Source organism: Amblyomma maculatum, chromosome 3 (genome assembly GCF_055883805.1).
Source record: "Amblyomma maculatum isolate TAMU_Amacu chromosome 3, ASM5588380v1, whole genome shotgun sequence".
NCBI lineage: Eukaryota > Metazoa > Arthropoda > Arachnida > Ixodida > Ixodidae > Amblyomma > Amblyomma maculatum.
The window spans coordinates 29,266,407-29,285,888 of NC_139346.1; positions in this window are offsets into that span (position 1 = coordinate 29,266,407).

Below are 19,482 nucleotides of genomic sequence, written 5' to 3' on the forward strand. Positions count from 1 at the left end.
GATGCCCGTCGACCATTTTCTCAACAAGATCGCCTTTTCGCCTTCACGAGGAATACAACCGTGTCAAGAGAGAACCATCACACTCTCTTAAATGCTGCGTGCGTTTCTGTGGAGGCGGCTCTTCGGCAAGCATTGTCCCTCAAGGACAGCCTCGAAAGTGTCATTGCCAGTTTTCTGCCGCAGAGACCGTCATCGAGATCGTGGATTCCGCACAACCTTGCCTCGATGGTGAGCCGTGTTCAATACTACTCAAACAACTACGCCGAGGAAGTGTACAGCGGTCTGTTGGAGGTACATGGCTACACAGTGCGACTGAGTGTTCACTGCGCCATCGAAGCCGGTCACGCTGCGCTCTCTTTTAGCTTGCAGTTCTGTGCGAGTGCTAGCAACGAGAATGTGCGGTGGCCATTTGAGGGCGCGCTGTTGTTGACGATAGAGCACCCGACCGATCCGTCCCTCAGTCGAAGGCACAGATTGCGTCCTTCGAATTTGGAAGCCACCATCAAGCCCAGAAATGTGGACAATGTTCCTCTGCGCATTGTGGGTCCGCTTCCGGTCATGACCCTCGAACAGGAAGGACTCTGGGCGATGAGGACTCTGCACCTTTCCATTTCAGTTTACTTCTAGCCTAAATATATCATCCCGTGCAGCTTGTAAGCTGTCACAGTGTGTTAATAAAGTGAATCAGAAAGGCTCGTGTCACGCATAAATAGAATATGAAATTATACATTATCAGGACTTCTTTATCCGATGATAGGACATGCCTGTTAAGAAATGAAACAAAACCTGTTTGAGCTTCCAAGATGGAATAACGTACATTTCCAATCGCCTTGGAAAGAAAACGAATCGAGTTGACACTTTCAATTGCTTTTACGAACGCTTGACCACTGCTGCTATTTGTGAGAATCACATACGTGCGGTGTGTTTCTGTGTGCGAAATTTTCTCCATCGTGAGTGAGCCTTTTTGCCGTTGTTGTTTCTTCGTTTCTTCGTTTGCATATTCGTTTTTCCTGTGATTCGCGAATGCAAAAGTAAAAGCTATTCACAGAATATGCTTTGGGCAAGTTCATCTCCGAAGCAGTTCATATAATTCACAATCACTATTTCATTCAAAACTACAATAGCGGAATGCGACATTTCATAATCACCCTTGTTCGTAGTATGCATCATGTACATTGCAAACATTAACAGCGTGAAGCTTTACGTTTGTTTCTGACCTGAATCAATGCTTTGGTATCCCAGCGCTAGAGACATCAAAAGGCTGGACAAAGGTGGAGTGGTGAAACACTCAAAAGAAAATACGCCGAAGAAATACGTCTGAAAAAGAATATGGGAAACTAAGAAGCGGCCTTAAAGTAATGGCGGCGCCATTTTTCTAAAGAGCTAGTGGTGGCGACGTGATATCCAGACAATGCGCACGAGACTGTGGCGCTTGCACAGCCAAATTGCTTTCACAAGTGTATATAGTTGCACAAGTTGCGCTTGCACAAATGTATATAGTTCTTTATCCGATTAGCAACTGTCACATGCTAAGATCATTTATTATTTCTCTTACACTGCCGAAATCGCCAATTCTCCGACGTTAAACGCATTATGATGAAGTTTTGTTTCACCTACTTCTCTCCATAAAGATGATTGAAAAGCCTAAATCAATGCTTGGAGAGGAATGCGGGTAGTATTGAACCATTCATTAAGACTACGTTATGTGAAAATGCAAGGGAAGTTTAGCTTCCTATGGTCCTGTTACTTATAATATTTGAAGAATGTTGTGGGATCTTTAATGTATTTTATTTCTTGAGATCGGTACAAAGGAGAATTACTTCGATACATAAGTTAGTGTAACGTGAGTATACATAGATTTCGATATACTTGAAAAGAAGTACCTTCCGTTTGTTTTTTGTTTTTTTCATTAGGATTTGTCTAAGATACGAGCACTAAAACATTCATTGCATGTGGTCAAGGGTGAAACGGTCAGCTCCGACCTTCATTACGAGCCAAGGGACCTGCTTCCCGCGTTGAGATAAGAGGCTGTACATCAGTGCGGAGGGCGCGTTCGCGCAGAAGCGCAACCGGACCCTGAGGCAAATGCCACTCATTCGCTACAAACGAGAAGATACAAAATCTTTACAAATTATACTACACCCGACTTTACACAACGATACACGCCTCAACACTACTGACCGTCTACCACATACTATGAGCTTGCGAGTCACGCCATCCTGGTATAGCCCGTACAAAAAAACTGCCTTCTATGCGACAATCTTCATCGTCCAGCTATCCAGTTGGCGGCCTGGAGATCAGCGGAAACTCATTGAAGGCCTCCTGAACGACATCAGGCATAGAGGTTTCGGATAAATGTCCCACATGGAGTAATGTGTAAGTAATGGGAAGCGGGGTGCAGAGCTCGACAACCCGAACAAGAACAAGAAGAGGGCTAGACGACCCATCTAAACGTCTGATAAAGTGCGCTTCCCTTCCTTCATCCCGGCTATGGTGGCCGAATTCCACCTAAGGTAGAGGTCATGATAATAGAAAATAGAATTTCTTGATAATAGAAAAATATTCTGTTTCTGAAACTGGACTTATACAAATCGTCTCAGAACAACTGTCTCTCAAGTATTGAGTGCAGTCTCCTGATGTTTTAGAAAAAAATCAAGTTTACTAGACAGTCGTTAAAAACATCAGCAATATCCGTCCCTGCAAACATTTTCTGCCATTCATAACAATGTTATGGATTATTTTTGACGCTTCTACATTTTGGAACATTCAACTTAGCTTTTTCCACAAGACGGTCTCATAGGACGAGTCTAGAAAAAATATTAAAATATGTATCTCTGCCATGCTTTAGCTCCTTATTTAGTTTATTACAATATTTCCTAAAAGCTTTCAGTAGTTCAGAATTGCGTTGTTTTAGGAATGCCTCATACCTCGTATACTTTGTTATTTTTTTCCTAAGTACATCTTGGTTGACCCACGATTTTAGGATCTTCTTGGATTGGGAAATATGCCAAAGTGGAAAGCTCGATTTCTAAATGTTTCTAAATAGGTGCACAAATCATCAAAAGATGTGTTTGCATTATTAGATGAAAGCAGACTCTCCCAAGGTACCGCTGAGGTTTGTTGACGAAAATGTTTTACTTTTTTGGCTGAAAAGGATTTTGTAAGAACAGGGAGCCTATTTTGTTTTGCATGATGTGGAATGCTACAAACACACGTAAGGAATCACTAAGGTCAAATGCTACCACTCCAGACATGAAACCTGTGATGGTAGAGCTAGCAAGGAAAAAATCTGTAAGTGTTGAAGAGATAGTGGAAATTCTAATCGCCGAAGAAATAACATTTGTGAGGTCATAACTCTCATACAACCATGTCGTTTCTCTTGGTTCAGAATTTCGGACATCATGTCGATGTTCGAATCCCCGCCACAACTTAGTTTGAGCTTATTATTGATGCATATTGAAACAGAGGCTCCACTGAAAAAAAGAACGTGGCATGGTCATCATCCGGTGGCTGGTACACTGCAGAAATTACACGGTTACTCATTGTAACAGTCAACTTTCGCATTTATCGTTTGGAGATGTAAAATCAGGCAAGAGGTCACATCTGAGTTGCTTTTTTTTTATTAGAAAAGAACACCACCACCACGACGTCATGAACCATTGAGGTAAAAAACATCATACCCTGGTATTGAAAAAACATTATCATCTCTAGTATACTATGTCTCTGAAAGCATAACTGCATCAAAAAAAAAGGCAATATTGCTACAAAATAAATCCAAGTAGCCCTCTTTGTTTCTAGTATGCCGGATGTTAATATGGAAAACTTTTAAACCTTCTAGATAAGGTTTATCAAGGTGTGATTTGAGCTCATCAGGTGCAATATGCATGAAAAGATTGAAGGTCTTTAATGAACACCTAAACAAGCGTCATGAGGGGATTTGTATGCTTCACTACAACGGCGTGTCGCCTTTTTTTCCGTCTGACGGCGACTTAGCCACCACTTTGCGCCTCCTAGAGGAGTGTTCGTGTTTGATTAGTCGATTGTCTTGAAAGTACACATTTTCATTTTCATTTACGTCCTTCAGTTCCTTTCAGTTACTGAACTAGTTATCAAGGACAGCTTGCCGAGCAAAGCGAAAAATGATTCCAGGTGTCTCATCCGGTTTAGATGGCAATCGGTGTATTGCAGTGACTTCAGTCTCTGTAAGCAGTGGAAACTCAAGAGAGGCCACTCAAGAGAGAGAACAGTGCCCTTAACACAATATTTCAGGAATTATTAGTTAAGCGATTGACCATCTCTCTAGAAAATATAATGTCCTAGTCGGCATTCAACATGGGTTGCGCAAACATAGACCAACATTCACAGCTGAACAAAGTTGGAATGTATTTGTTAACAAAGTCTTAAATAGCAAATTGTATAAGTACTTGATATCTTCATTGACATCAAAAACGCGTTTTACACTGTAAACGATAATATATTGCCATCAAAATTTTATCAGTACGGATTTAGAGGTCCGACTAAGAATTTTTCTCCAATTATATTTCTTGGCGAAAGCAATGAGTTAAAACCGAGAAATCAACATCCGGTCTTCTATCCGTTCCCTGTGCTGTGCCTATATATATATATATATATATATATATATATACATACATACATTGTAGGGGTGTGTTTATTCGGTAAACCCATATGGATCCAGCCGCTCAGGAGGAACTCGCTGCGGAACGTCAGGCGTGGCGAATCAGCAAGGCAGCGACCAACTTCTTCGTCCTCGAGTGTGCCAGCACGCGATGCATGGCAGAGGCTATGAAGACGAAGATTACCACACTACATTTTCCCCCCGGGTAGAGAAGGAGCCATCCTGGCGACTTATGGAGCCGAAAGAACAGACGGATCGTAGTAGGGCTTGATTCGGTTCACATGAACTGTTTCGCGTCCACGGCGACGCAAGTCCTCAGAAGGCGTAACAGGCTCAACTACGTAGTTGACAGATGCTTTTTGAAGGACTCGGTATGAACCGTGATACCGAGCAAGAAGCTTCTTTGAAAGGCCGGTGGTTGTGGTAGGAACCTAGAGCCACACCAGCGAGTTGGGTGCATATGAAGGCGCCTCGCCAGTGTCACGATGGTGTTTTTGTTGCCACTGGTTTTCCTTTGTAAGCGAACGAGCGAGCTGACGGCATTCTTCTGCGTACTGGGCGGCGTCCGAGAGTGGCGTCGATTCAGACATATCAGGGCGGTAGGGAAGAAGCGGGTCCATTGTGCAGGTTTGCTCGCGCCCGTATAGACGGAAGAAGGGAGATAATCCAGTGGTTGTCTGTATCGCAGTGTTGCACGCATAGGTTACGAAGGGAGGAACCTGGTTCCAGTTGGAATGAGCGTCGTTGACGTACATGGCCAGCATGTCACTCAGAGTACGGTTGAAGCGTTCTGTGAGGCTATTCGCCTGAGGGTGGTAAGAAGTAGCGGTGCGATGAATGATGCGGCATTCTTTCAGTAGGGCCTCAAGAGCGTCGGACAAGAAAACGCGTCCGCGGTCACTGAGCAGTTCCTTCGGAGTCCCGTGGCGAAGAATGAAGTTGTTGAGCAGGAACAAAGCAACGTCACTTGCAGTGGCAGAGGTTAACGGTGACGTTTCCGTGTAACAAGTAAGATGGTCTACTGCCACGATAATCCACCGGTTTACAGCGGCAGTAGTAGGAAGAGGGCCATAGAGATCTATGCCAACGCGGTCAAACGTACGAGCAGGACAGGGTAGCGGCTTGAACAAAACGGGGGACTTCTGAGGAGTTTTTCGGCGTTGACAACATTCGCAAGCGCGCACGAAATGTCGCACAAAGCGGTACATTCCACGCCAGTAAAATCGCAGACGTAGGCGCGTGTAGGTTTTCAACACGCCACCGTGAGCAAATTGTGGGTAACCATGGCAAATGTCGGCACGGAGATGACGCGGGATGACTAGAAGCCACTTCCGTCCATCTAACAAATCATCATCATCATCATCAGCCTGATTATACCCACTGCAGGGCGAAGGCCTCTCCCATATTTCTCCACTTAACCCGGTTCTGTACTAGCTGCATCCACTTGACCCTTGCGAACGTCTTAATCTCATCCGCCCACCTAACTTTCTGCCGCCCCCTGCTACGCTTCCCTTCCCTTGGAATCCAGTTTGTTACCCTCAGCGACCATCGGTTATCCTCTCTTCGCACTACATGTCCTGCCCATGTCCATTTCTTCTTTTTAATTTCCACTAGAATGCCGCTAACTTGAGTTATTTCTCTGACCCACTCTGCACGCTTTCTATCTCTTAATGTTACCCCTACCATTTTTCGTTCCATAGCCCTCTGGGTTGTCCTCAACTTAAGTAGAACTCTCTTGGTTAGCCTCCACGTTTCAGCCCCATAGGTGAGTACAGGCAAGATGCAACTGTTGTATACTTTCCTCTTGAGCGATACCGGTAAGCTGCTAGTCATAATCTGCGAGTGCTTGCCAAATGCGCTCCATCCCAATCTTATTCTTCTTGTTATTTCCTTTTCATTGACCGGATCTGCGGTTACTACCTGTCCTAAGTAGACATATTCGCCTACTACTTCCAGTATTTCGCTACCTAATGTAAACTGCGGTTCCCTCCCGAGGCTGTTGAACATTACCTTAGTCTTCTGCATATTGATTTTCAAGCCTACCTTTCTACTTTTTCTGTCTAGGTCATCAATCATTATTTGTAGTTCATCCCCCGAGTTGCTTATCAAGGCAATTTCATCAGCAAATCGCAGATTACTGAGGTATTCTCCATCTACCCTTATCCCTAACTGCTCCCATTCCAAGTCTCTGAATACTTCCTCTAAACAAGCTGTGAATAGTACTGGGGAGATTGTGTCTCCTTGCCTAACACCTTTCTTTATGGGAATTTTGTTACTTTCTTTATGCAGAACTATGGTTGCCGTGCAGCCACTATATATATCTTCCAGCACTTTCACGTACGGCTCGTCTACCCCCTGATTTCGCAATGCCTGCATCACCGCCGAGATTTCAACTGGGTCAAATTCTTTTTCGTAATCAATGAATGCTATGTATAAGGGCTGGTTATATTCCGAGCATTTTTCTATCACCTGATTGATGGTATGGATATGATCGATAGTAGAGTACCGTTTCCGAAACCCTGCTTGATCCTTTGCTTGATTGCAGTCTAAGGTTGTCCTGATTCTATTAGCGATTACCTTAGTAAATACCTTATACGTAACAGACAGTAAGCTGATTGGTCTGTAATTTTTAAGGTCCTCAGAGTCCCCTTTCTTGTGAATGAGGATAATGTTTGCATTGTTCCATGGTTCCGGTACCGTCGATGACACCAGGCACTGCGTATACAGGGCGGCCAGTTTTTCTAGCACGATATCCTCCCCGTCCTTCAGCAAATCTGTAGTTATCTGATCCTCTCCAGCTGATTTCCCCCTTTTCATAGTTTCTAGTGCTTTCTTGACCTCGTCCTTCGTCACTGGTGGAACGTCTGACTGTTTTTCCCTACCGCCAATCTCATTACGGTCCTGACTACTTTGACTACTGTAGAGATCTGTATAGAACTCCTCGGCTATTTTGACAATCATGTCCATATTAGTGATGACGTTGCCTGCTTCGTCCCATGTAGCATACATCTGGTTTTTGCCTATGCCCAATTTATTCTAACAAATAATTGCGGCGATAGAGAAGACCGTCACCAATGGAGAAGTGGTGGGCTTGCCGGACGAGTGCTTTGGATGAATGACCGGGAGTAGGACTTGAGAGAAAATCGAAAAAGTGCATTGATCCAGGGGTCATTTCGCTGCTCGGTAGCCATGTCGATAGTGGCAAGAGTCGACAAATCGTAAGCACAGACTTGGTCAGACGAGGTATCACTAGGCAATGGCGAGCGGGAAAGAGCATCCGCATCCGTATGCTTCAGACCTGATTGATAAATGACATGGATATCATACTCCTGGAGGCGGAGAAGGTGAAAAGAAAAGTCGGTAGAGAAAACCACGATGTCATCTAGATAACAAAGACAGGTCTGCCACCTGAGTCCTTAAAGAACAGTGTCCATCAGGCGCTCGAAAATAGCTCGGGCATTGCGAAGGCCAAAGGGCATAACGTTGAACTCGTATAAGCCGTCCGGTGTTTTAAAGGCAGTTTTCGAGCGGTCATCATCAGCCATCGGTACCTGCCAGTAGCCAGAGCGCAAATCCAAAGAGGAGAAATACTCGGCTCCCTGTAAACAGTCCAAGGTGTCGTCGATTCGCGGCAGAGGACAGAGATCTTTGCGCGTGATTTTGTTTAGCCTACGGTAATCGACGCAAAACCGGATGGAACCATCTTTCTTGGTTACCAAAACAACCGGAGAAGCCCATGGACTGTTAGATGGCTGTATGACGCCGCGGCGAAGCATGTCATTCACGTTATCAGCAATGACTTGGCGCTCAGAGGCCGACACGCGATAAGGACGCTGTCATAAAAATGCGTTTGTACCAGTGTCGATTGTGTGCGTAACGACAGACGTGCGACCCAGAGCAGTGTGAGGAAGGTCGAAGGCAGAAGTGAAGTTCTGTAGAAGACCGGCGAGTAGATCGCGTTGTGTGAGTGGAAGATCTGCGTTAATAGCTTGTTGAAGAACATCGGGTGGTGTCGAAGCGGTCGCTATATCGCAAGAGCTGAGAACAATAACGTCTAATGAATTAGGGTTGGCAGGAAGAGTATTTAGAAGCGCAGGATCAAGTTTTTCAATACGAACGAGACACTCGCCGCGTAGCAGGATGGACGGGCACGAAAATGGATTTGAGACGTACATTGCACTGAAGCCATCTTCGAACTTCAGAACAGCAAATGGCAGCAGGAGGCAGGGATGGCGTGAAGCGGCGTCGGAAGGTGTGAAGAAGACAGTCGAAGTAGTAACGCTTTCACAGGAGAGTGGAACGAGGGCAGCAGAAAATGGAGGAATGTCTGTGTCAATGGGGACAAGGAGTTTTGCAGACTGGGTAGGGATATCACACAATACTGTGTCACAAAGAGGTAAAAAGGAAACTTGCGCGCGGGCGCAGTCAATAACGGCACGATGAGTTGAAAGAAAATCGTAGCCCAGGATGATGTCGTGTGAGCAGTGAGACAGTACAATAAACTCGATGGTGTACAAGAAGTCTTCGATGAGAACACGGGCCGTGCACGCCGCTGAGGGATGAATGCGCTGTGATGAGGCGGTGGGAAGCGAAAAGTCGGAAAGCGCGATGGTCACCTTGCGAAGACGACGGCAAAGAGCTTCACTGATGACAGATACGGCAGCGCCTGTGTCGACAAGAGCGAGTATTGCGACGCCGTAGACAAACACTCGTATTACGGTAGCGCGAGAACACGGAGGACTTCAAGAGTTCGAACCAAGCGCAATTCTTTCCCCGGGAACTGCGACTGCTAGTTTCCCTCAACAGTGTCGGTAGAACGTCGTTGCGGAGATGGCGAACGGCGACGAGGGGAAGATGATCGGCGAGTGGTATATGTTTGTCGCGAGATGCAAAGTCGGCACCGGGCGGAGTTCTCGGCGAGGGCTGGTCGGTATCGTAAGAGTAGTTCCAAAGGTTAGGGCGAGAAGGTGGAAGGCGTTGGCGGCAAAGGCGTGTGACATGACCCGGCAGCCCACAAGAGTACCAGATTGGCCTGTTGTCCGCGGTACGCCACGGGTCCGTAGGGCTATGGCGTACCCTTGGAATGGGGACATTGAATGAAGACCCAGCCAAAGGCGAAGGAAGGTTAGAAGGAGCGGCCTGGTAGGACAGAGGTCCTGATGGCATTAGCGGCCTGGCCGCAACTTGGGCGTGCGTTAGTGGTGCCGTTACTTGGGCTGGCACGGGGCTGGTCGGCAGCACTGGGCTGGGCGGGAGCACGGAACTGGGCGGAAGGACATCAGCAATGTGGTCTTGCACGGCACGCCGTATGGCAGGGGCCAAAGACGGAGCCATGTCAAGAACAAGGCGGCCAGTATCTTGTAACTGAGGGACCAGTGAGCTGGCGGGCGACCTCTTCTCGAACGAAGGCTTTGATTTGTCGAATCAAAGGGCTGTCCTCTGATGGAATGGAACCGCCCAGAGCTAGTGCAGAGATGGTGTCGTCTCTAACACCGGACCGCCGGGTAGAAGCGCGCTTCTTACGAAGCACGTCGTAGCTCTGGCAAAGTTTGATTACGTCACTGACCGTGGCAGGATTTTTCACAAATAGCATCTGGCACGCGTCGTCAGAGATGACTTTCTTGATGTTTTCTATCTTATCCGCTTCGGACATTAAGGGGTCGGCACGCTTGCACAGGTCAACGATGTCTTCTATGTAATTGGTGAACGTCTCTTCGGCCTGCTGAGTGCGCTCGCGCAAGCGTTGTTCTGCTCGGAGCTTGCGAACTACAGGGCGGCCGAACACTTCCGCAAAATTCTTCTTAAATGCAGACCAAGATGGCAGGTCTGCCTCATGGTTGCGAAACCAGAGGTTCGCCACGTCAGTCAGGAAAATGATTACGTTACCTGATTTGTTAGTGTCGTCCCATCGGTTGTAAGTACTGACACGCTCGTACGCAGACAACCAATCGTCGACGTCTTGATGGGCCGTGCCACTGGAGAGGCATGGGTCACGCTGCCGTAGAGCTCCAGAACACAGGGCTGTGGTTGGGAAGGTCGCCGATGTTGAGGCCGTATCGTCCGGCATGGTGGAAGCAGATGGCAATGTGCAGCTTCTGAGCTCCAGGGTGGACGGGAACGTACCTACCCAACACCTCCACCAATTGTAGGGGTGTGTTTATTCGGTAAACCCAGATGGATCCAGCCGCTCAGGAGGACCTCACCGCGGAACGTCAGGCGTGGCGAATCAGCAAGGCAGCGACCAACTTCTTCGTCCTCGGGTGTGCCAGCACGCGATGCATGGCAGTGGCTATGAAGACAAAGATTACCACACTACAATATATATATATATATATATATATCACCCGCAGAGTTCCAGATTGTGGCTGGAATAAAGATGTTTGTTCGTGCGGTGGCTCGCAAGTGGTGGAGGTGCCCTTAGTATTGCAAGCCTCTCACTTTCGACCTGTCTACTGTTCCCCCTGGAGCTCCGCTTCAGCCCTTGCTTGCCCTCACACTCCTTCGGTATGAACGAGGGCGAAGGAACCCGCCCGCTCCCGGTATCTGACCCTGCTGTTGTGGCTATTCCTACCTTGACTGGGACACCATCTTGCCTTTCGTTACCTTTGCCTATAATTCCGCCGTTCAACGCACCACTGGCTACCGCCCATTCTTCTTAGTTTATGGTCGCCAACCAACAGCGCTATTCGACGCCACCCTCTTCTCTGCTCCTGCCTTCCCATTCACATCGTTGGGCGACCAGTTTTCTACACGTATAGCACAGTAAAACGACACAGGTTCTTCTTGTCTCTTCCAATCTTCCACACCTTTAGAAGGTGCTCCTAGATTCGGCAGGCGACGTGTAGTTCACACGCAAACACACTGAGACGAAGGCCGACGGACTTGCCGTAACAAAACGAACATTAACTTTATATAACAAGAGCACGAAGCACAGGGTACAGAAAACGTATTCACACGAGGCAGAGAGGCGACACACTTTACAAAAGAGACTGAGCGAAAAACTAACTGCAAAACGAGCGCATCTCTCTTTTTTTACGACTTCTCAGTCGGGGCCTGCCTACTACGCTGTCTTCTCCGAGCGAGAATTGAATCAGAACCAGAACCGTCAGTAAAGGGCCTGTCACACTAGCACGACACGACACCGACGAAGACCCGACAACGACACCGACAGTCGGCCAACTCGTCGGCCGACCATGTCTGCGGCCGACCAAGCTGTCACACTAGGCCGACAACGACACCAACACGACCGAAAACCAAATGTCTTCCCAGTGTGACAGGCTTTGAGGCCGGGGACACCGACAAAACCAGTCTGCCGACTGTCGGTGGCCGAGTCTTCGAGAGATCGGCCGCCGAGCAAAAACTTTCTCGAAACGCAAAACCGACTCAGTACACCTCGTCGACAGCGAATACCTTTCAGCACTAATATACGTAAAAAAAGTAGAATCAATGCATAATCCGTCACCGAAACGCGAGCGTGAGCCGCCAAAATACTCGAGGCCGCCGAATGCGTGTGGAATATCAACGGCAGCGTTTTCTTTTCGGGGCGAGTGAATTCGGGGCGCATAGATTTGTGGCGCTCGTTGGGACCGTGAGCAATCTTTCCGCTTTTCCGAACTGCACAGAATAATGCAAAATGAACATAGTACGTGACAAAGAAATGATGAAAAGAAGCGATTATTTTCCTGAAGCCAGCAGAGATGCCGATCCTCCTGCGCACTTCGATCATTGTGTTTAACGTCTAGCCGCTGCGTCGCTACTTCGCAACCCAATTTGAACGCTATGTTACGCATCACGCAATAATTTTTTGTTGCATAATTCAATGTGTTTCAAGAATTGTGTGCGCAAAAAGCGCAGAACTTGCGTTTAAACTTTACAACAGAACCAACAGCAGTCGTGGTCCCGCGGCCGGCCCTGTGAAATGCGCCTAAGGTTTTAGAAAATCTGCCGAAAGTTTTACCTTTTACTGCACAACATGGCATGATTCAAACTATCTGCAGTTTACTCTCAGCAAGCTGGACAGTCAGTTAAGCGGTAAACGCTCCTACTACCTTCGCGACTTTCGCACTGCAAGACAGCGTATTAGCTGGAACCATATATCTCAGCCTCTGAAAGGGCCGGTTAGGCCTAACTTTCGTGGTGCAGTGGTTAGCGCAGCTGGCTATCAAACAGGAGGTCGTGAGTTCGATCCCAAGGGTAGAGTTTTTTTTTTCCTTTTTTTTTTCACCTTTTAATATACACTGTCTCTTATTCGCCGTGGACAGCGTTTGTTTTTCGAACACTAACGTCGTTCTGATCCAGCAACCTGAGCCGTAAAATACTGGGCACTATTCAGTCTCGGCCCATAATCACGACTGTTGAGACGCATGTTTTGGTATGGTCGAATACATGAAATAGAATTAAAATTAAGCGTTCCTTAAGTTGTTACGAGAATAAACCATGAAAAATAATATAGGGAGTAGCTACAGAAAGGAGAATTTTGCATGGTAGAAAAAAAAAAATAAAAGGATTAAGAAAATGAACGTATAATGACACGAGAAGAGAGTGAGAATGAGAGGGCCTGGTCGGTGGGGAGGTTTCCCACGTTGTCTGGCTAGTGTGACATAGGAGTTGGGCGACCGTCGGCCGACAGCCGTCTTGCGAGCGACGCGGCGCCGACACCGACTGTCGGCCGACTGTTTCCGTCGGCGCAGTGTGACATAGACGCAGACATCAGGAAGACGCGCTGTTGGCAGACCAAATCGGCGTCATGTCGTGCTAGTGTGACAGGCCCTTAACTGCGCGGCGCGCTCTTAAATAGCCAGCGCCGAACCTTCTAGGCGCGGAGGAGGAACGGAAAACAGCTTAGCGCTGCCAAAGCTATGCCTTCCCCCCTTGGCCTTCTGGAGAGGCCTCGAATTTTCTCGAACATGGTCAGCACGCGCGGCCCTCCCGCGCGATGCGAGGAGGAGGGCCGGGACCGTGCGGGGGACTGCACGCTTGACTCCGCGCATGGCGACGAGGGCGAGGAGGCGCAGCGCGATGGCGGAGATGACGTAATCGGTCGCGTCGCTTTCTCGTAGCTTGGAGAACATTCCATCGCCGTTTTCTGCGGCGCGCGCGCCGAAACATTAAAGAAAGGGCCACCGCGGCCTTACAGGCACATTACCGGCAAATTGCTCGCCGCAACACCGAAGTCGCCCAGCAAGAACAGAAGAACCGCTATCAGCACCACCACCACACTGCCTCCTTCTTAACCGGTAATGAAGTGCTACTCTGGACGCCGACCCGCACGCCTGGATTGTGCGAGAAGTTCTTCCACCGCTATATCGGTCCTGACACCTTGCTTCAGCAGACATCTCCCGTGAACTACCCAGTTGTACCATCGCATACCGTCGTCGATCGGCGTCGGCGCTCAGAAGTTGCTCATCGTTCGCACATGAAGCCGTACACCCGCCGATCCGCTTCCATCTAAACAGCGACCAGGGTGGCCGCTTCCTTGTCGGTGGGATTTGTGTGAGCGCGGTGCCAGAACTTTCACCCCTTTCACCTGCACATACGCCTCATCATTATCATTCACAAGTATTCCCAAGATCACGCGCAGCGTTCCAGATTGTGGCTTGAATAAAGATGTTTATTCGAGCGGTGGCTCACAATTATATATGTATATATACATATATATATATCGAGGTGATTCACAGACACACTCGTTGTCTGGTCTCTACAAATATATTGACAGGACCGGCTGAGTCAGGCGGGTACGGTACAGCGAACCGCCGTTAGTCAGATCTATAGGCACGAAAAACAAACGCCCGTACTTGGCAGGCGTGCTGAAGCTGTCATCGTTTTCTGTGGCCGGACCACGATGGCATGCTACAGCTCCCCCCCCCCTCTAGCGATGAAGTCCTTCACGAGGGGGAATGGCGAAGAGCGGATAGTGTGGGTGCGAATCATACGTGGCGAGGACTGGCACGACGGGGACGGGGTGCAGTGGCACAAGTAACGATGACGTCTCAGTCAAGGTGTGTGGGTTTAAGGCAATCAACAGAAATCATGTCCTCCTGGCCGTTCATGCGCAATAGAAAGCACTTAGGAGCACGCTGGAGCACCAGGAACAGGCTATGGTATGGTAGCCGTAAGAGTTGACGTATGGCGTCGTGGCTAACAAAGACGTGAGTGCACCGCTCAAAGTTGGGGGGGGGGAGTGAATACGACAGGAATGCTGGCACTGACGCGGTGAAGCGACAGTGTTGGTAGCGCTACGTAGATGGCAGGCGTAACCTGTGATGTCAACAGGCGCGGGTGGCGGGGGCTCGAAGAACTCGCCAGGCACCCGGAGAGTAGTGCCAAATGTTAACTCTGCTGTACAGGTAGAAGAGTCACTGCGAAGTGCGGTGCGGAGACCAAGCAAGACGAAGGGTACGTGCTCAATCCATGGTGAAGGGGGTGAAGGGAAAGCAGACGCCATAATTGAAGCTTTTAGCAACTGGTGAAAACGCTCAATTATACCATTGGAAATCAGGTGGTAAGAGGTCGTCTTAATGTGACTGACACCGAAGAGGCAAGATAGGTTGGCAGATAATGCTGAGTCAAAGTGACGACCATGATCAATCGTAATGGTGGAAGGGTTACCGTAGCGACTTATCCAGAGTGTGATGAGCACTTGCAATCGACTCCGCCATTATGTCCATAAGGCACATCGCTTCAGGCCATCTCATGAGCCTGTCAATGCAGGTTAACAGGTAGGGGTGGTTCCCGCAGGGAGGAAGGGGACCGACAATATCGAGTTGTAGATTGCTGCACTGGGTGTCCGAGGACGTAAGGATCCAAGAGGAGTCGCACTGTGTCGGTGCACTTACTTTCCTGACAGCTATGACAAGTACACCACCAGCGCCGAACGTCGACGTTGATGCGAGGCCAGACGTAACTAGCCGTGACGAGGCGCTGAGTTGCACGGATGCCAGGATGGGCCAAATAAGGGAGGGCATCAAGGGGTTCGGGGGTATAATGGAGGCACGTAGGGGCGAGGGCGACCGGTGTACGTATACCAGACGAGAGGAACGGCGCAGTCAAGAAGCAAGACGTCCTCCAATATTAGAGAGGGGTCGCGCGCGCGAAGCCGTTGGAGCTCGGCATCGGCTCATTGAGCAACAACCATAACCTTGAAATCTATGATTGGCCGTACATTGTGCGTCGAATGAACTTCAGCACGAGAAAGAGCATCGACAACTCTGTTCGAATTGCCGCTGACGTGACGAATGTCGCAGGTAAACTCGGAAATGTAGGCGAGCTGCCTGATTTCGCGATGAGGGTAGGAGGAACTGCTGGATGCCGACACAGACGTCAAAGGTTTGTGGTCAGTAAGGATATAAAAAGTACGTTCCTAAAAAAGGCGGAATACATTGCCAGCAGCTCACGGCCGAAGGTGCTGCAGCGGCCCACAGCGGGTGCACGCTTCACGGAAAACAAGTCGACTGGCTGTCAAGCCCCAGCCACGAAGTGTTGTAAGACTGCGCCGAGAGTAGTGTCCGATGTGTCAACGATGACGGACTTGGGAGCATCACATTTGGGATGAACTAGGAACGTGGCGTCGGCGATGGCAGCTTCTATGCCGCTGAATGCGTGGACAGCGGCATGGCTCCAAGCGACAAGAGCTGTCGGCTTGGTGTGGCCCGAGAAAACGTTGTGAAGAGGCTGCAGTATTGCTGCGCAGCGAATACCGAAGAGCCATTAATAGTTGGTGAGGTCCAGCAAATCGCGCAGTTGGCGGGTGTTGGTGGGCTGCGGAAACTGAATGATGGCGGTGACACGGGCCGGTGACAGATGGATGCCATGGGCGTTCACGCGATTGCCGAGAAAGTCCAACTCTGCAATGCCAAACTCTATTTTCGGTCCATTGGCCACAAGAAATAAAAAGGCTGAGCCTTGCGAGGACTTGACGCAAATGAAGGGTGTGGGCCTCTGCCGTAGGGCTAAAGACGAGAATGTCTCAAGACAGGCAAAGCAGCCCGTCAAGCCGTGCAGGACGTGGTCATCAAAGCGATGAAAAGTCTGGGCCGCATTGCGAAGACCGAACGGCATCTTCATATATTAAAACATGCCAGCAAGCATAATAATGGCGGTCTTTAGAATATCCGGAGGCTCCACAGGTACCTGGTAATATGCTTTCAAGAGATCAAGCTTGCTGAAGATTGCGCAGCCTTGAAGGCCCGAAGTAAAATCCATGATATGAGGAATAGGGCAGCTGTCAGGGACTGAGGCCTTGTTGAGAGCCCGGTATCGCCGTATGGGCGCCAGTTGCCGCTTTTTGTAGGTGCCATGGGAAGGGGCGGTCACCAAAGACTGGTGGAAGGCAGATGAAGCTAAGCTTCAGCATATTATCGAATTCTTGTTTGGTGACAGCGAAGCGATTCGGTGAGAGGCGACAAGCGCGAGCAAACACCGCAGCCTAGTCGTCGCAATATGATTATTCACGCTGTGAGCGATCGGTTCTTGAAGCGACGGATGTCAGAAGACATCTGGAAACTCGGCAAGTACGGTGGGCCAAGGGTCGGGAACTGCGCTGTGTGCCTGGTGGAGCCGGAATGATGGATCGCGGCAAGAGACTCCTTGGACGACTAGGCTTGTTTCAGAATCCAACATGCAGCTTGCTGCGTGTCAACTAGGAATCTGTAATGTCATAAAAAGCGGGCGCCGATGATTGGTGAACGCATGAGCGTGATGACAAATACACAGCGAAAGGTTCGGCGGAGTCCGATGTCAACTGTAACCGACTTTGGTAGCATGTCCGTAAGATCGATCCGTTGACTGCTGTCAGATATGGAAAGTCTGGAGGACGGCGTCACTCAGCCAGCGCAGGGAAGTACTGGTGTTGATTAGATAGTGGACTTTTGTTATATGGTCAGTGACATGAAAAACGTGTTTGGGTCGTTGGCCGAGAACACCGGTCACTTTCAGCGTTGGCCGGACCATTTTCCGCGAAGGAGCCGTGCTGGCGGTTTTGGCGTCCGCGAGAGCCGTAGCGGCAGTTTGTACTGTGAAAAACTGCGCCGAAATAAACCCACCACCGGCGCAGTTTTTCACAGTACAATATGAGGGTAGACAGCCTGGTTCGCGAAATCACGCAGCGAGCCTTGCTCACAGAAGACCTCGTGGACCCCGTGATGGTGGACCCGACGTACGCAGATATTTTAAATTACTACAGAGGCAGCAGGTTAAAATACCCTCCGCCCCACAAGCGACTCACACAAGAAGAAGCGACCAGCTGGAGAAGACTGCAGACTGGCACCTTCCACAACTTATACATTCTAAACAAAATGTTTCCCACACAGTATAGAGATAGCTGCCCCTGGTGCGGAGACAGTCCGACCCTATACCATGTCACATGGGAATGTAAACACAACTACACTTTCCACAAACAAACTAACCCGAGTGCGGAGTAATGGGAGGGCCTGCTAACCAGCTGCGAGCTCACCGCCCAAAGGGCATTGGTGCAGCACGCATGCGAGGTAGCCAGGACCAGTGGAGCCCTGGAATGAGGGAACCACCCGTGCTAAGGAGTCTCCAACGGTGGCGAAGAAGCGGCTGCAGGAAGACTCTCCGAGACTAACCAAAAGACCTCAATAAAGTTTTTTCACTCACTCACTCACTCACTCACTCACTCACTCACAGTACAAATATGAACCAACTAGCCCAAGAAACGGTATTAATGTAGAGGCAGTTGTAACAGGAAATCATCCTGGAGGACGAAGGGCGGTTTCCAGGAGTGCTGGGGCTGGTACGGCGAGGTGGAGATGGCACGGCCGACGACTTTGAAGGGCTGCAACTTCAGCTGTAGGGCGCGCTACTTGCCGAGTGAGCTCTTCATTAGCATCGGTGAGGCGGGCATAGCAATCGCCAGCAGCTGCGCTTGACAACCGAGGGGCACGAAGGCATCTATTGTTTCCACGGAGGGAAAACCGGCTTTCATGATATCTGCCAGCGTAGCGAAGGATTCTAGTGTCTAAGATGAAGACACGCTCAAGATCATGAACCCCTGCGGTGGTAGGCGCAGCAGAAAGAGCTCCCGCAGGAGCGCACTGTCGTGTGAAGCAGCGGAGTCTCCAGCCAGAGCGGTCATGCAATATAACAGCTCGGTAGGCTTGCAACTTACGAGCTCTTTTGAGGTAAGAAGCTGCTGCAGAAGACGCGGCTGTCAGTATCAGAAGTTCGCTGGATGGGCGTCGTCCGGAGATGATCGTAAAGGTGATCGGGAGGCGGAGAACGCAGGATGTCGCAAACAACCGCCCCAGTAACAGATGTGAACGCGCGAATGACGATGTCGAACATGGTCACCTGCGAAGTGACAAGCTGCCGGCGGAACAAGGGTTCACTGGTGAGGAACCGACGTTCCGAGTCAGATGACAAGAAGTCAGGGAACTTGAGAGCGGAGACCGAGGGCTCATGTAGTGGCGCCGCGTGAGACGATGGAGACGGTTATTTAATGGCGGCATCTGTAGCCATGCCTACATGAGGGAAGGTAAGCGGGGTCTCAAGATCCGTGCGCCGGTAGGTCTAGCGAAGCGCTTGATCCAAGCGCTGGGCAGGAGCAGAGGACAACGACGTGAAGTCCGGAGTCACCAAATCGGTTTAGGTGAACCACAGACACACTCGTAGTCGGGTCTCCACAAATATATTTGACAGGGCCCGTTGATCCCAGCGCGAACGGTACAGCGAACCGCGGGCATTCAGTCTTGCAGCCACAAAGAACAAACTGGGCGTCGCTAGCAAGTTTGCTAGCAACGTTAAATTTGATGTGGAAAGGTGTGATCGCTTTCTTTGAATATTCAATATCTAGTACTCATAAATGGTATTCTTTGTTATGAAAGTCC